Source organism: Mytilus californianus, unplaced genomic scaffold (genome assembly GCF_021869535.1).
Source record: "Mytilus californianus isolate M0D057914Y unplaced genomic scaffold, xbMytCali1.0.p SCAF_4, whole genome shotgun sequence".
Classification (NCBI taxonomy): domain Eukaryota; kingdom Metazoa; phylum Mollusca; class Bivalvia; order Mytilida; family Mytilidae; genus Mytilus; species Mytilus californianus.
The window spans coordinates 94,025,625-94,043,306 of NW_026262690.1; the positions used below are offsets into that span (position 1 = coordinate 94,025,625).

Below are 17,682 nucleotides of genomic sequence, written 5' to 3' on the forward strand. Positions count from 1 at the left end.
TGTTGTATGATTGCCAATGAAACAACTCTCCACAAGAGACCAAATGACACATAAATTAACAACTGTAGGTTGCCGTACTGCCTTCAACAATGAGCAAAGCCCATTCCGCATAGTCAGCTATAAAGGCCCTGAAATGACAAATATAAAACATTTCAAACGAGAAAACTAACAGCCTAATTACTGCATAGATATGCATCCAAAAAGTATAGTAATGTGCGAAATGAGCTGGTACAATTCTAAAATTGCACAGGGGACAAAAGTTAATATATTACAACAGAGACTGTGTAGATATACATCCCCAAAGAATAGCACTGTCTGATCTGAATTGGTATAATTCTAAAATTTCATAGTTGATTAAGGTTACAAAATGAAAACAACACATTATAAATTTCATACATCCAAAGCGCTTTTCTGGATTTACCTTCATCAGGAACGCTCAAAGACGAATATTTGAAAGGATGTATAAGAACCGAAACAGTTGAAGAGCTTTATTACCAAAAAGGACATAAAAAAAATAGCCAAAGCCATCTTAGGTCAACTTTGCCTGAGGGAGTTGAAACTTTAGTTTCTAATAATAATTTAAGTAATTACAATAGAGGCTGCATATTTATACATCCCAAATGATAGCACTGTTCAATTTAAAAGGGTATATATGTAAAGAATGAAGCTGGAGTATCATTAATGAGCAATACAAATAATCCATATATAGTGTATGATATTCCCACAAATTGCCTTATAACAAATACTTCCTCACAATCTTTAAAAACTCAACAAATATAACAGACTTATAATTTGGTAGGTCAGACAAGTTTTTTGTCAACATAAGACTCATCAGTTACTCTGGAATCAAAGTAGTTGAAAGGTCAAATAAAATACAAACTTTGTTTTGGTTCAATTTTGCTTAGTGGTGCCCTGACAACATTATTAGTTCAATACTTCTGATATGATGATTTATTCTGAAGCTTTTGGTCAGTCTTGATTTAATAGTTAACATATTCCATGATTTCTTTTGTTCTCGTTTTTCGTCATGCTGATATATTTCAAAATGGGGCCAATTTAAAACGAGAATTAAAAAATAATAAATAATGTCCTTCTAGTTTGCAAGGACATTTTAATCAAGTTCATATCTATATATTGCAATTTAGACAGTGAAATTTACCAAAGGTTATTCCCCTGGTTACACTCAAATAACATTTGAATAAATAAAGGTATTCATTATGGCGAAATTTTCCCCTTAAAATGTTTTTTCGAAAAAAAACCAAACATTCCAAACAAAAATATATTGTTAAAAAATGTATGGTTGGACAACATCTATACTGGTCAGACAAGTGTAGCAAAATGTACTAAAAATGAAAATAACACTTTATTAATCTGGTTCGAACAAAACTTGTAAATTAAATGGTTTGAGAATAAAGGGAATTTTTTCCCCCTAATTTACCAGGTCCAAATTATTTGAAAGACATTGCATGAATTCCTACACTGTTTGATACCTCTTGTAAGTATCACTTGTTTAGTACTACTGTGGCAACATGAAACATCATTGATACATCATTTTTTTCTTGTTGTAAAATTTCTGTTCATAAAACTTTAAAATCATTTGAAAGACTCTATTTTTTCTCCCAACATGCATTGATGGCCAAAACCCGATTGAGCACAACTTTTTTGGAATTTTTGCTTTTCAAATTTTAAATTGATTTGGTCTTAACACTAAATCCCTGGAATGTGTTTTAGTTGATTTTAGTCTCTGATGCATGATTTTTTATTATTAATTGTTTTTGGCTTTTAACTAGCTTTCAGTAACTGTGAGTACTCTCAAATCGTACTTTCGTGTTAATTTGACCTGTTGATACAATTTGTAATGTATTTTTGTTATTTAATGTTTACTTATTCAGTGTTATATCTAGTTTCACTATTTTTAATATATACCACCTCTGATAAGTGTTAAGTATGACGATATATTTTCACTTTTGTTCTCGTACTAGGAACAACAAAATTATTTATTTTGTAAAAAATATTTCCTTATTACATGTATACCTTACAACAAAATTATATTTATTTACCTGTGTACGTTATTTTATTTCGCGGCATTTTGTCCATGGTTATGGTTGTTTTTTTGATATTGTTTTACATCTAACCCCTTGTTTTTTTTATTTTGTATTTATATTGTGTCATAGATCAAATTTATTCGTTCAGTGTATGCTCACTTGTTTTTGTTAATATATCTTGTGATTGAGTTAAGCCAATTGATATCTTATAGTGTGTCTTTCTATTTTGTGATGTTACACTATTGTTTCAGGTAGGGTGAAGGTTGGCGCCTATTAAAACGTTTAAACCCGCTGCATTTGTTTGCACCTGTCCTAAGTCAGGAACCTGATTTTCAGTGGTTGTCGTTTGTTGATGTGGTTCATAAGTGTTTCTCGTTTCTCGTTTTTTATATAGATTAGACCGTTGATTTTCCTGTTTGAATTGTTTTACACTAGTCTTTTTGGGGCCCTTTATAGCTTGCTGTTCGGTGTGATCCAAGTCTCCGTGTGGAAGGCCGTACTTTGACCTCTAATTGTTTACTTTTTACACATTGTGACTTGAATGGATAGTTGTCTCATTGGCACTCGTACCACATCTTCTTATTTATATTTACTCGTCAGATTGACACAAAGCACACAATAAACAACTAACAAAATCACTAAACACACAAAGTACACATCTGAGAGTACAAAGTTCAAAGCCAATAACAACAAATAAAAAAATCATCATGTATGCAAGACTAAAATAATTTAATGGAGTTCGTGTAAAGATGTAGTTAACAGTCAGAGAGAAATATGATCTTGTGCAATGCCAAAAATATAAGTATCGACAGAATGTAGGACCATAAATGTTCATAGCTGTATATCAGTACTATTTAGTAATGTTTTAAATTATTGGTAACAAAATCAATGTTTTAACCGACAAAACAATATTTAAAGATCTTATTACAGTGTTTAGTTGGTAACCTTGTAGAATAAGTTTATTGTATCTAAATTTACGGGCTCTATATAAGCCTGTCAGAAATCTTACTATATATGGATATTGTTAGTCATATCAATGTTTTTGGTGTTTATTACAGATCTTTGTTAGATATCTGTCTCTTTTAAGTCTGGTGATTTGGATCCTTACATTTGTACAGATTATAAACCATACGTTGACGTCTATAAGCTTCTGGTGCTTTTTGTGGCGTAATGTTGCTGTGCCATTGAAGCGTACGTACTCCTTTTTTCCCCTTTTCATTCATATAAAAATGAATCTTTTGCACTCTTTGTTCACAGAAATAAGTCTTTTATAAGGTTTCATAGGGTGGGCTTTACTATTCTTTTTTGGTCGGATAACACTTGACGGGTTCATGTATTTATTATTCTTTCATTTTAATTTCTCGGGTTAAAGCGTTTCTGATGAAGGTAAGTCCAGAAAAGCTTTTCGGATGAACGAAATTTATGAAGCATTATTTTCATCGTGTAACCTGACTGAGACAAATAACATCTCCACATTTACTGAAATCTCCACCCCTAAATTACCCAGTAACCGCCACAAAAAGAATGTACTGGAAACTGTGACGTTCATCTCTTGATTAAGTTCCATTATGGCTAAACATATATAACAATACTTAAGGCTTTGAAACTGGTATTTACAGATAATTTATTATTCATTTACTGTTAATGTTATCAATTAACTTTACATGAATCACATGCGTACATGAACTTTGATCAAGTCAGTAAAAGTAATTGGTAGATAAGTAGATTAGCACGTTAAATTTGAATTTAAAGCTGTGTAGATGAAATCTAAAAATTTGCCTCATTAACCAGTTAAATTCTTCAGGTGAACTGCAGTTTAAAAGCTTAATTTTTTGCCCAGCTTGAAAACAAATCTGAAGAAATTCAAATGGGTAATTGAAAATGGCTTGCAACCATGCACACTGTAGTCGACTGCTGTAAAAGGGCATTGCAAGTCATGTGATTTAAATCTGTGTGATATATGCAACACAAAAATTCATACAAAAATTGACAAATTATCTGAACATAAAGTTGTGCTTACAGAATTTGGAGACAATATTGAGGATTCGGAAAATCTAGAAAAAGTAGACTTGAAAGAGATCTCATGTTCGAATCATATGGATAAGAAATGTGTAACATACTGCCTTAATTGTGATAAATCCTTATGCTCGTCTTGTTTAATCCGACCATATCAGTATGAGGAACTTAATAATGTATATGAAGAAAAACTTGTTTTACTCGAAAATTTAAAAAGAAAAATTGATGCATGTTACCCCTTCTTTGAAGAGAAGGCAGCCAAATTTAGAAAAATGGATGATGATGAGGTAAAAAAACACAACGAAATAAAAGAGAAAATTTCTAATAGGAAAAATGAAGTAAAAGATGCAGTAACAAAGGAAGCATCAAACCTTGTAGACGTAATGGAAGGTATATGGAATACGGGATATAATCCAGTAGTTACAGAACGCGAAAGACTTTTTCATGTAGAGCAAGAATTAAAGACAATAAAAGATACACTTCATGCAGTATTAGAAAAACGAGAGCCAACTTTAGTTTTCTCAACTGTAGAAAACTTAAGCAAAGACATACCAGATAAATCGGCTTTGGAAATACAGCGCCCAGAACTGATTTATATTGAGCCAAAAGAAAATTTTATGAAAAAAGTCTTTGGATCAGTAATAAGAATACCCAAAGTAACTTCTATTCAGACATTTAAGGTAGATTTCCCCGAGATAAGTGGACTAATTTCTCTGAATGATGACATCCTTGTTATGTTGAACAGTGATTCTCGCAGATTTGTCTTTTTCACAATATCAGGTACTAAGTTTGTAATTACAAATGACATACAAGATGTAACTCAGAAAAAAAACAAGATATCCCTGTTTTGCGAATATTTTAGATATAACAAACTGTAACGGAGACATTTTATTGTCAGATGACGCATTTCAAATGAGAAGGCTTAAAAGAAATGGAACATTTGAACAATTCTCATTGTCGTCAACACACCAAGACTTGCAATTTTGTGGTATTCATGCTACTAATGTTAATGAAATTATCATAGGTTTTAAAAGTAGCGGATCTTCTACTGGGATTCTTCAAGTGTTGACGATATCCATTCTGTTAACAATACTAGCAAAACCAGGAGGATTGAATACGGTGGAAGCAGTTACAATACTTTATTTACTCTACCGAAAAAGATAACTAAACACGCTAATGGAAATATATGTGTGATAGACCATATGAATTCAAAACATAGGCGAATTGTAGTGATTGGGAAATGGGGGCAACCAAAATGGACATATAGCGGTCACCCGAGCATTAATTCCGAAAATGACTTTTTCCCCTATGACATTGTTACAACATCGTCAAGTCTGATTCTGGTCGCTGAAAAAAGCACAAATTCAATTCATGTCCTTTCTAAGGATGGGCAATTTATCTGTAAGGGGACGACCATTTGATATTCTGGGGGGGGGGGGGGGGGGGGGGGGCAGGAGGATTTGTTTTTGATCGGTTATTTATTTTTGTAAACTAAGAGGACAGATTATCTATTTTCTGCACTGTTGAAGCAAGATTTTACATTTTCATTAAAGCAAGGGACTGATTATTTATTTTCACAACTATATTTATAATATTTGAAAATATACAATTTTTAAATTCATTTTTTATTTTAAATATAACATGAATAGTCCAATCATTATGTACCATTTAATCAGAATTAATCATCATCATCTGTAGAAATGAATCTTTTGAATTCCCAACTGCATATACATGTATTGCATACATACAAGATATTAAAGTTTTGCTGTAATTAGTGTCTTTTAAAAGTATTGCAAATCATTTATGCCGAGCGGAGCGAGGCTAAAAAAATTTGAAGGGTTTTGGAGCCGCTGAAGGCCCCAAGTTGCTATAGAACTATTGATGCAAAATGTGTTTCCCATACCCTTTCTTAATCTGAAAATGAAAGTTCTGTTTTAATCATTTTTTGACAATATTTTGGTCTCAAAGCAACATGTATAGATTCAGTGTAAGACTTAAGTTTTTAGGAACAACATCAAAAGACAAAGATAAAGCAAAAATTTAATTCACATAGTTAAGTTTGTGGCTGCTGTTTTTTTTTAAACTCTTGATCAAGTTAATAACAAAATTACTAAATTACAAAAGGAATGCAACACTAACAGAATACAGAAGGGCAATCAATGAACAAAAGACAAATAAATAAGAAACATTGATCCCGAAAAAACAGGAGCTACGTCTGAGGGAGAACAGAACTTGCTTCTTGCAAGACACTTGCCGTGAAAACAATTTGATATGAAGACAAGCTTTTGGTTTTGAAATTTCCTACATGAGGCATTTGCCTGAATGTAGTTACTGCCATATGTAATAAAAGTGAGTTAAGTGTTCCTGAGACAATATACCTCAAGTTAAATGAAACCCATTTTTCAGACATTTCAAGAATTTTAAATAATATTTATACTTTTATTATTCAAAGATCTGGGAAGTGATTGCCGATTTTTTTTGAAAAAAAAGTTGAATTTTATGAAGAATCTGGTGCAATCTCATGCTCTCAAATAGACCTGCCGAGTTATTTATTTTTAATACATTGCAAGTCAGGTTATTTATTTTCAAACTACCACAGAACAAACCATTTATTTTTGTGATTATCAAGGCTGAGTTATTTATTTTCAAAATCCTCCTGATTGTTATTAATTGATAATCATGATATCCGCACAATGTAATTTTGTATCATAGAGTCAACACCGATTAGACTCCAAATTACAAAAACAATGTAAAAGAGTAAAAAAGACCAACCCTTAAACTCTTGACCGTTATGGAATATCTGTTTCACAGATGACGACGGATATGCTTCAATTGTGGTAACCACAATCCTGTCCTCCCCATGAATTGAACATCACAGAATTAGACTTATTACCGAATGCGTACTTAAATGAGCACATGTGGAGTAGAAACTGCTTACTCTTCCGGAGCACCTGAGATCCCTCTTTGGTTTGGTGGGTTTCGTGTTAGTTTTCTATGTTGTGTTTTGTAGATTTTCCTATGGTATTGTCGGTTAATCTTCGACTTATGAGTTTGAGTGTCCCTTTTGTTTTCCGCCTCGCTTTTAAAAACAACATATAAAACCATTAAAGAATCAAGATATTAAAATCGTGTTAATAGATAGATGAGAACGTGAAGTGATATAAAACAAAAATGGACATAAAAAGAAAAGCCAAATTTATCGAAGATCTGGTTGAGTAATCTCTTAATTTATGAACGGAAAATTTAAGAAAGGGATTTTAATAATCGTGTCAATACGGAAGAACTGACTTTTGAGCTGATGATATCCTTAGGGATTAACAGTCAAATATCAGTGGTATGCAAATAATTTGTTGGACTTTTAATTCACTGGAAGAAACTTGTTTAATTTTATTTTACTATGGTTATCACTTTTTTACAATAACTATTAATTGTTTGAATGATAACGAAAATAGAAATGTGTTATTACTAGGTTGAGATAACCAAGATAATTAGGTTTATATAATTTATCTGTTGTTTCATAACAAGAAAACGTTTTACTCATATTATTTTTTTTAAAATTCTATGATTGAGTTTTATTTCGAGGAACATGATAGTGATTCTCGTGTACATACTTCTCAAATATGATACTCAGGTATATCCTGCAGCTAGAAAATCGGCTCGATATAGTATATTCATGAAAAAATGCAATTAAGCTACATTTTGGCAAAGTATTTTAAAAAATCTATAATTTTGTTAATATAGCCATTCTTAGTAAACTAATGTTAGAATAAGAAGATGTGGTAAAAATGCAAATGAGACAACTCTCCACCAGAGAACAAATGACGTAAAAGATTTACTGCATATGCTGAATGAGTTCACATGAAACCAAACCAGAGAACGCATGTAAATCAATTAAAGAACACTCTACATTTGGGCGAGTGGCAATAAGTATCACCGTACACGCTGATATGTAATCAGACTCTTGATTATTGGTGATATGTTTTAACGAAGTGTACTTTTGCATGGTGAAATTGCAAACTTGTTTTATTTCCTTTTTTTCAATGGTCAAATCTGACTACACTGTAATCAACTGTATCTGTAGTGTATGACTGCGGTGATTACGTGAAATTCTGTCAAATCAATAAAAAAACAACAGCTGGTAGATAACGCTTAATTGCATGAAAAAGGATTTCATTGAAGTGTATACGATAAAAAATTACTTCACTAATATGTTAGTTTATAATGCTAAAGAAAACTTCTATTACAAAATAGGATGAATCAGTGAAAAATGGCAAACACATATGGAAACTCAGTTTTGTGAAGAGTCGCGACTGATGTAAAATGGCATTTGCAGTCATGTGATTTAAATCTTTGTGATGTATGCAATACAAACATTCAAAATTTATAATAATATTGAAATGCTGCAAAAACGAAAAGGACCAACAGACCAACAACAACATACAAAATACAACGTAGAAAAATAAAGACAGCGCAACAAGAACCCACCAAAAACCGGGGGTTATCTCAGGTGCTCCAGAAGGGTAAGCAGATCCTGCTCCAAAAGTGGCACCCGTCGTGTTACTCATGTAAGTACAAACCCGGTGATACGTCTAACACGGTAGGTCACATTCGGGGAAAAAAGGATGATACTGTGGTTACGACAATTGGGACATATCTGTCGTCATCCGTGAAACAGATATTTCTTAACGGTTAACCAACTCGTGATGACTTCAGTGATGGCATTTAATTGTCGTAACCACAATCACGTCCTATTTTCCTCGAGAGTGACCTACCGAATTAGACTTATTACCTGGTTTGTACTTACCCTTCAGGAGTACCTAAGATTACCCCCAGTTTTCGGTAGGGTTCTTGTGTTTTGTATACTGTTGTTTGTCTGATGAACGTTTTTCTTTTTTTCTACGGTATTATGAGCTTTTTCAAACTAATGAGTTTGCATAGCCCCTTTTGGTATCATTAGCCTCTCTTTTGATTTTTACATTGTGAAAAAGTTGATAGTAATGAAAAGTTTATATTTTTTAAGAAGAATACAATTCCTTTTATAAGTTTTCATTATGTGTAACCAGATTGAGAATAGTGACAGTTCAACTGTGCTTAAACTGAAAACTTATTCTCAGGTACGTTTAATATTGCAATTGAAATACATAATCGGATTGAAGAGTAAAATCATTGGTTGAACGATATCCACTTGGTTTTTTTTTCTGACAACGGTATTATGGAAGTAATCAGCAATATTGGGTGGCATTTTATCGCAAATAGTTGGTCCTTCTTTGCCCACCTTGCACCTAAAGCGCCAAGTGAGCTATTTTCATCATCTGGCGTCCGTTGTCCTTTAACTTTTATAAAAATCTTTTCCTCTGAAACTATTTGGGCAATTTGAACCATCTTGGTCACTTTTATCCTTGGGGTATACGTTTTAAAGTTGTGACCGCCCCAACCGCCAAACAACATGGCTGAAAATAGAACAAAGAAGTATACTGCACGTTTAGAAAATTAACTTAAAACTTGGCATAGATAGAGAAAATCTGAGAGGTGGCAACAAAGTTGAAAATGTTGAGATTTACCTACTGTCCACTTACTATCATATGACTTCTTATTTCAATTTTGTTCTTACTTTTTCTATTTATCCTTAAAATTATAATGGAGAGAGACAATCTTTTTACATTTAGAATTACCAGCAAGATAAGATCTTCAAATAAGTAAAAATTGATCACATCGTCATCCGACTCTTAAGAGGAGTTATTGCCCTTCGATGACGAATTCTACCATTTTTTGCATTTGTATTTTTGCCTATTATCTTGAAAACTATAAAAGATAGATGGCAACTTTAACAGCAAATATGACCAGCAAGATAAGATCTACAAAAAGATCATCATAACCGAAATTGTCATTTGGCTTCCTATAGGGGTTATTGCAATTAAATGACAATGTTTCTTATGATTATTTGCGTTTTGGGCAAACACTATAGAAGATAGAGAAAAACTGTAAACAGTAAAATGATCAGCAAGACACAATAAGCAAATATGTAAGCAAAGCCAAAATTTTCACCTTTGAATGATTTTTACCGATTTTTGTGTTTTAGCAAAAGCTGTAGTACATAGAGAGAATAAACCAGAAAAAAAGATATGTAATACATGTTCAACAAAAAAGAGATTTTTTCATGAAATATATTCAAGTGTATGATGTTGGAGAGTGAGCATTACTAAAGATGCGCATAGAACTAAGTGAGCAACACAGGTTTTACTTTAATAAGTAATTTCTGACGCACAAATAACTAAAGAACTTACTTTTATAATTGAACCTGCTAGTAATATCTTTTATTTTACAAATACCGTTTTATTGATTAAAAATTAAAACTAATTTATTTTGGGATATACATTTAGAGATAAAGGCTAATTGTAAACTGTATATAAAATGTGTTCTTATGTTTTGCTATAACAGCACTTTTTTAAATGTAGGTCCAACATCCTACACTAGAATTAATTTCATGAAAACATCTCTTTTTATTGGACATGTATTACTAATCATTTTCCTGGTTTCTTCTCTCTATGCACATTCATTTAGGCGCCCTTTATAGCTAAATATACTGTATAGATTTTCTCATTGTCGAAGGTCCGTACAGTGACCTATGAATGATTATATCCTCGTCATTTGAACTCTGGTGAAAATGTGTCCTATGAACAATCACACAACATCTCCTTATTTTCATATCTAGTGTATATTTATCTATGTTGTTCGGTAGCAAGGTAATTAGAAGAGCAATTACCACTTTTTTCTTCTTCTTTCATGAATGCCTGTTATATTAGCTATCCTGTCATATTTCATTGAAAAGATGTATCTTAAATATTTCTATGTTATCACCTATTACTGATTTTCTGTTTTTTTTTCTGTTTAGTCTGGAAACAAGCTCAATGGCCTTGACCTTTTTTTATATATCTTTTTAATATCAATCTCATTATGACAAAGTATTGTTTGTGGTTGATAATAGCACATTACCCAAGATAATATGAAGTTTTTCTGTGAAATCATGTGATTTGAAACAGAGTAGAACCTCTGTCAATCCATTAGGAATAATTAACACTCATTAAAGTTTAGCTTTTGCGTCAAGAGTCGAAAAAGACAACGAACTGTGAAATGATATTTTAAAACGCTGTGTATTTGTTGCATGACAAAAATACGAATTTATCTCCTTTGATCTCTTTTATCAAATTTTACTTTACTGGTATCAGATAAATCTGAATTTATAAATATAAAATCAATAGAAAAAACACGCAGACCACATAATTATGTAATAAACAAAAAAGTTACGCAATCAAACGTTAATTTTCGAACTTCAATTCGTAGACGAATTAAATTTTCTAAAAATTTATTCGTAGCATTGCTTACAATTAAATGTAAACAAAATGGGATGGATAAGTACAACAGTAAATAACTGACGTTGAATTCTCATAAGTCCATTAAGAAAATACAAATCAAGGTAAAAAAAAAAACCTCAGGGAATCGCATAATATATAAAGGAGAGAGACCGAGAGTGTCGACAAGTAAAGTCTCTCCTGCTATGCATGCATCCCCATGCCAATCTTCACTCAGTCAAATTGCTACAAACTGGAAAAGGACACAATCGGTAAATTAACACATATTTCAGCAGTCTGTGTAATGTGATTTACACACAAATACGCTGTCTTTTTTTTTAAAGTAATAACAAAAATACTGAAGTAAAAGTAAATTTTAAAATGGAAATCCATAAAATTTGACACAACCAAACGCTCGACTATATGCACCAATAGAACGACTGAAAATAAGAAGTAAGAGAACAAGCACAGAAGCGACCCCTCTTTGGTTTTAATTTCTGAAATAACTTTTACTTGAGTTATCATCTCATATTTTATATAAATATAGATTCTACCACTGCATCGAGTGTGATACGATATTTATCCACTCGAGACAGTTAAATTTTCAAATTTAAAACGCGAGGCTCGCCGAGCGTTTTAAATATTTTAAAATTTAACTGTCGAGAGTGGATAAATATCGTATTACACGAGATTTGGTGGTGGAATCTGTTTCTCTAATGATTTTCAAACAATATGCAGGCAAACTTATTCCTTCTTTTTGAATGATCTGCAAAAAGATGTGTTCTTTCTATGTGACGTCATCAGGCATGGTCGCCTTTTTTCATGCAGTAACAATAGGAAATTCAGAGGAAAGCAAGAAAATTCGACGTCATAATCGGATTTTAACCAATGAAGAACTGAGATCAAACGAACCACACGTTGATTAAATCTTTTTTATACAATGGGTGCAGAAAGGGATAAATTGACGAAGAATTAGAGAAAATGATTTATACACATTTCCTTTGTAGCATATAGTTTTGTCAGAAAACAATCAAAGTATGAATACAAGCTCCACGGCCTTTTAATAACATAAACGGCACCACGTTTACTGCACCAATTGCATATTTCGACAATTATGTGATGCTTGCGGCCAAAATATTTGTAAATCCAAAACTTAATACATAATTTGAAGAGCTGATAAAAACAAAAAGGACCTAAAATATAGCAAAATCCGGACAAGGATCAGAACTTTGCATGGAGAAGATATATTCCTAAATCTAAAATATTTCAACGGCAAATTTCAATTAAAACAATATCCGTGAGTGTATTTTTATATATATAGGAGACTGTCACTAAACCGTCACAGGAACTTCGAGGATTTTTGACCGAAAAAGGTTATAAGAAATGGGAAATAGATAAGGAGTTTGCGCGTGCTAACAATAACAGCCGCAATGACCTATTACAGTACAAACAGAAGAGGCGAATAGAAATAGTTCCGTTTGTTTTAACATACACTCCCGCCTTTACTAAACTTTCACGTTTGATCCGTGCCAATTGGCAGATTATTGCCAAACACCAAAAATTATCCAAGATCTTTCCCAAACCTCCTGTCTTAGCTTTCCGGAAAACAGAAAGTCTGAAAGACTTATTTGTGAGAGCTGATGTCTCCTCTAATAATAGCTCTTCAACTGCAGGATGCTGCAAGTCGTGTGGTAACAGACGATGTCTGACTTGCCAACAAATACTGAATACTTAAACATTTACTTGCCACTCCACTGAGTCTGTGTACACTATTATGTGCAATGTAACTTGCAAACCCTAGAATGATTTATACCTTCTTCAGTGTCGATGTAGCCTGCAGTATGTTGGCGAGACAGAACAGCCATTCAACAAACGCATGAATGGTCATCGAAGTGACTACACCTGCAAACCCGACCTCCCCGTAAGTCGTCATTTGAGATCTCCTGGGCACGCCCAAGCTGATCTGAAAAACCTAACCATCACTATCATAGACCACAACGAGGGTTGGTCAAGGGCCGACAGGCTTGCTCGGGAAAATGTTTGCATAAGAAATTTAAGGACAGTTTCCCCAGAGGGCATTAATGAAAAACATAGAACGAGTTGCTACCATCCTTTGTTTCCAGTTACTCAGAGTTTAGTACAGGACGCTTACAGTTTTAAGACATTTATTCCTCCTCCCAAACATCAATATTGAAAAAAAAATTACCAGCGTATTCATTCGCGATAATTTGTATAACGATCAAGATTATAATTTCAGTTTGACCACAAAATGTCAAGATAAGAATCATTTTATATCTTACTGATGAAGGATATTAGTTATCCGAAATATTTAACATTTGTTCATGATTTCTTTGGCAATGTTGTACTTTTAGACTTATCATATATTATATTTTGTAGTGTACTGTATCATAATTATATAATCCATCGGCTATAATCAGACATGTATATATATATATATATATATATATACACAAGTAATTGAAAACGTTCAAACCTATGATTGCGTTGGATAAAAACCGCAATTTTTATACGTGTGCATGCAAAACAAATGTCTTGATAGAGGGTTCTAAATACAGCACAAACAACATTTTCCAAAAGACCCAAAAAGTGAAAAAGTATATTTTGATAAAACCCATTTGACTAATAGGTCGAACAACAGATGTTCTTAAACACTGCTGACTGCCATGGCGATTGCCAAATAAACGGATAACCAGATGCAACAAAATGGACCTTAATTATTAATTTAATACCAAACAAAAAACAATAAACTTGCGGAAAAGATGGTATACCGCAAACATGAGGTGCAAAAATTGGAACACCATATCCGGATTTCGACAATTAATGTCTCTTCAGTGATGTTAGGAATCGAAACGGTATTTGGAAGGCCATATAATTTACCTCAATTGAAGATAGACTCTTGAATTTTGAAGAGTCGAAATAGGATATACGGATTATATAAACCCTAAGGAAAATATAATTCAAGCCTAAACGAAAAAATATAAACAAGTCTAAATTGAAAACAACGTTCAAACGTATGATTGCGTTGGATAAAAAACGTAATTTTTATACGTGTGCATGCAAAAGAAATTTCTTGGTAGAGGGGTCTAAATATATTACAAACAACATTTTCCAAAAGATCAAAAAAAAAGTGAAAAAGTATATTTTAACAAAACGCATTTGACTAGTAGGCCGAACAACGGATGTTCTTAAACACTGCTGACTGCCATGGCGATTGCCAAATAAACAAATCACCAGATGTAACAAAACGGACCTTTATTATTAATTTAATACCAAACAGTAAACAATAAACTTGCGGAAAAGATGGTATACCGCAAACATGAGGTGCAAAAATTGGTACACCATATCCGGATTTTGACAATTAATGTCTCTTCAGTGATGTTAGGCATCGAAACGGTATTTTGAAGGCCATATAATTTACCGCAATTTAGGATAGACTTGAAATTTGAAGAGTCGAAATAGGATGAACGGATTATATAAACCCGAAGGCAAATATAATACAAGCCCAAACGAAAAAATATAAACAAGTCTAAATTGAAAACAATGTTCAAACCTATGATTGCGTTGGATAAAAACCGCAATTTTTATACGTGTGCATGCAAAACAAATGTCCTGATAGAGGGTTCTTAATACAGCACAAACAACATTTTTCAAAAGACCAAAAAAGTGAAAAAGTATATTTTAATAAAACCCGTTTGACTAATAGGTCGAACAACGGATGTTCTTAAACACTGCTGACTGCCATGGCGATTGCCAAATAAACGGATAACCAGATGTAACAAAATGGACCTTAATTATTAATTTAATACCAAACAAAAAAACAATAAACTTGCGGAAAAGATGGTATACCGCAAACATGAGGTGCAAAAATTGGAACACCATATCCGGATTTTGACAATTAATGTCTCTTCAGTGATGTTAGGAATCGAAACGGTATTTGGAAGGCCATATAATTTACCTCAATTGAAGATAGACTCTTGAATTTTGAAGAGTCGAAATAGGATATACGGATTATATAAACCCTAAGGAAAATATAATTCAAGCCCAAACGAAAAAATATAAACAAGTCTAAATTGAAAACAACGTTCAAACGTATGATTGCGTTGGATAAAAAACGTAATTTTTATACGTGTGCATGCAAAAGAAATTTCTTGGTAGAGGGGTCTAAATATATTACAAACAACATTTTCCAAAAGATCAAAAAAAAAAGTGAAAAAGTATATTTTAACAAAACGCATTTGACTAGCAGGTCGAGCAACGGATGTTCTTAAACACTGCTGACTGCCATGGCGATTGCCAAATAAACAAATCACCAGATGTAACAAAACGGACCTTTATTATTAATTTAATACCAAACAGAAAACAATTAACTTGCGGAAAAGATGATATACCGCAAACATGAGGTGAAAAAAATAAGTACACCATATCCGGATTTTGACAATTAATGTCTCTTCAGTGATGTTAGGCATCGAAACGGTATTTTGAAGGCCATATAATTTACCTCAATTTAGGATAGACTTGAATTTTGAAGAGTCGAAATAGGATGAACGGATTATATAAACCCGAAGGCAAATATAATACAAGCCCAAACGAAAAAATATAAACAAGTCTAAATTGAAAACAATGTTCAAACCTATGATTGCGTTGGATAAAAACCGCAATTTTTTTACGTGTGCATGCAAAACAAATCTCTTGGTAGAGGGGTCTAAATACAGCACAAACAACATTTTCCAAAAGACCAAAAAAGTGAAAAAGTATATTTTAACAAAACGCATTTGACTAGCAGGTCGAACACCAGATGTTCTTAAACACTGCTGACTGCCATGGCGATTGCCAAATAAACGGATCACAAGATGTAACAAAATGGATCTTAATTATTAATTTAATACCAAACAGAAAACAATAAACTTGCGGAAAAGATGATATACCGCAAACATGAGGTGCAAAAATTGGTACACCATATCCGGATTTTGACAATTAATATCTCTTCAGTGATGTTAGGAATCGAAACGGTATTTGGAAGGCCATATAATTTACCTCAATTTAGGATAGACTCTTGAATTTTGAAGAGTCGAAATAGGATTTACGGATTATAAATATATGTTATATATAAAGTGTCTAGAAAATCAACCTAACGATCTTAGAGTAGATCTGATTCTTTACTTCCTCGCTGAGCGGGGCTGGAACCTGCACTTTTTATTTCTGACCTCTACGACAAAACTGCCTAGCATTGCGCAGACGCCTTATCCCCTCATCTATTTTTGACATTTTTACCTATTATGTCGGTTTGTTTTGTTCAAACATCGTTGTCAATATAATGGAATTTTATGCGACTGTCATACAAGTGAGAGATTTAGCTAGCTATAAAACCAGGTTTAATCCACCATTTTCTACATAACAAAATGCCTGTACCAAGTCAGGAAATGACAGTTGTTATCCATTCGTTTGATGTGTTTTAGCTTTTGATTTTGCCATTTGATTAGGGACTTTCCGTTTTGAATTTTCCTCGGAGTTCGGTATTTTTGTTATTTTACTTTTTCTCTAACTATAGCTGATAAAAATCAGCTTTCGTTTCGGGAGGTGTTACCTTCTCGTAGGAATTAAACAAGGCCATATGACACAATACACGAAGTATTTTTAAGTGCAATCATAGGTTTGAACGTTGTTTTCAATTTAGACTTTTATTTATATATATAGATATAAGAAGATGTGGTATGAGTGCCAATGAGATATATATATGTAAGACTCTAAAGTGCGATGGTACTCTAAAGTGCGATGGTCACGCTAAAGTGCGATGGTCTACGCTAAAGTGCGATGGTGTCTCACGCTAAAGTGCGATGGTTGTTTGTTTGCTAAAGTACGGTGGTATATCGAGCTAAAGTGCGATGGACCAATAGGGTAAGGTTGGAGGGCTTTAAAAACGTTAAAGAACATAAGATGTAAAAATAGTCCTTTTGCAAAATCTAGTATTCAGAGGTATACCATATGTGATAGGCATTATAATCTACTGGTAGGCTGAAGTGATTGTTTCTAAATTTAGAAGACCGACCACGTAATAATTGCTAAACAGGTAATTTAGGTGTCAAAAAATACTATATTTCTTGTAAGTGAATTTTTAACAATTCGGGCGTATTAAATATTGTGATAATTGGCGTAGCTTGCCATTCATACAGTCTATCACTAATGGGAACACCTCCCCTTACAGTCGTCATTGTAAATTACAAATACAAAATTCGATTATTGTCGGAATATGT

General features: G+C 32.8%; 1 protein-coding gene across 1 annotated transcript in view; it reads right to left on the reverse strand.

Annotated features, from left to right (window-relative positions):
- The window catches only part of LOC127698854 (aftiphilin-like), a 538,231-nt gene that overhangs the window by 136,099 nt on the left and 384,450 nt on the right, over positions 1–17,682 (reverse strand). The gene's annotated exons all lie outside the window — the stretch shown is intronic.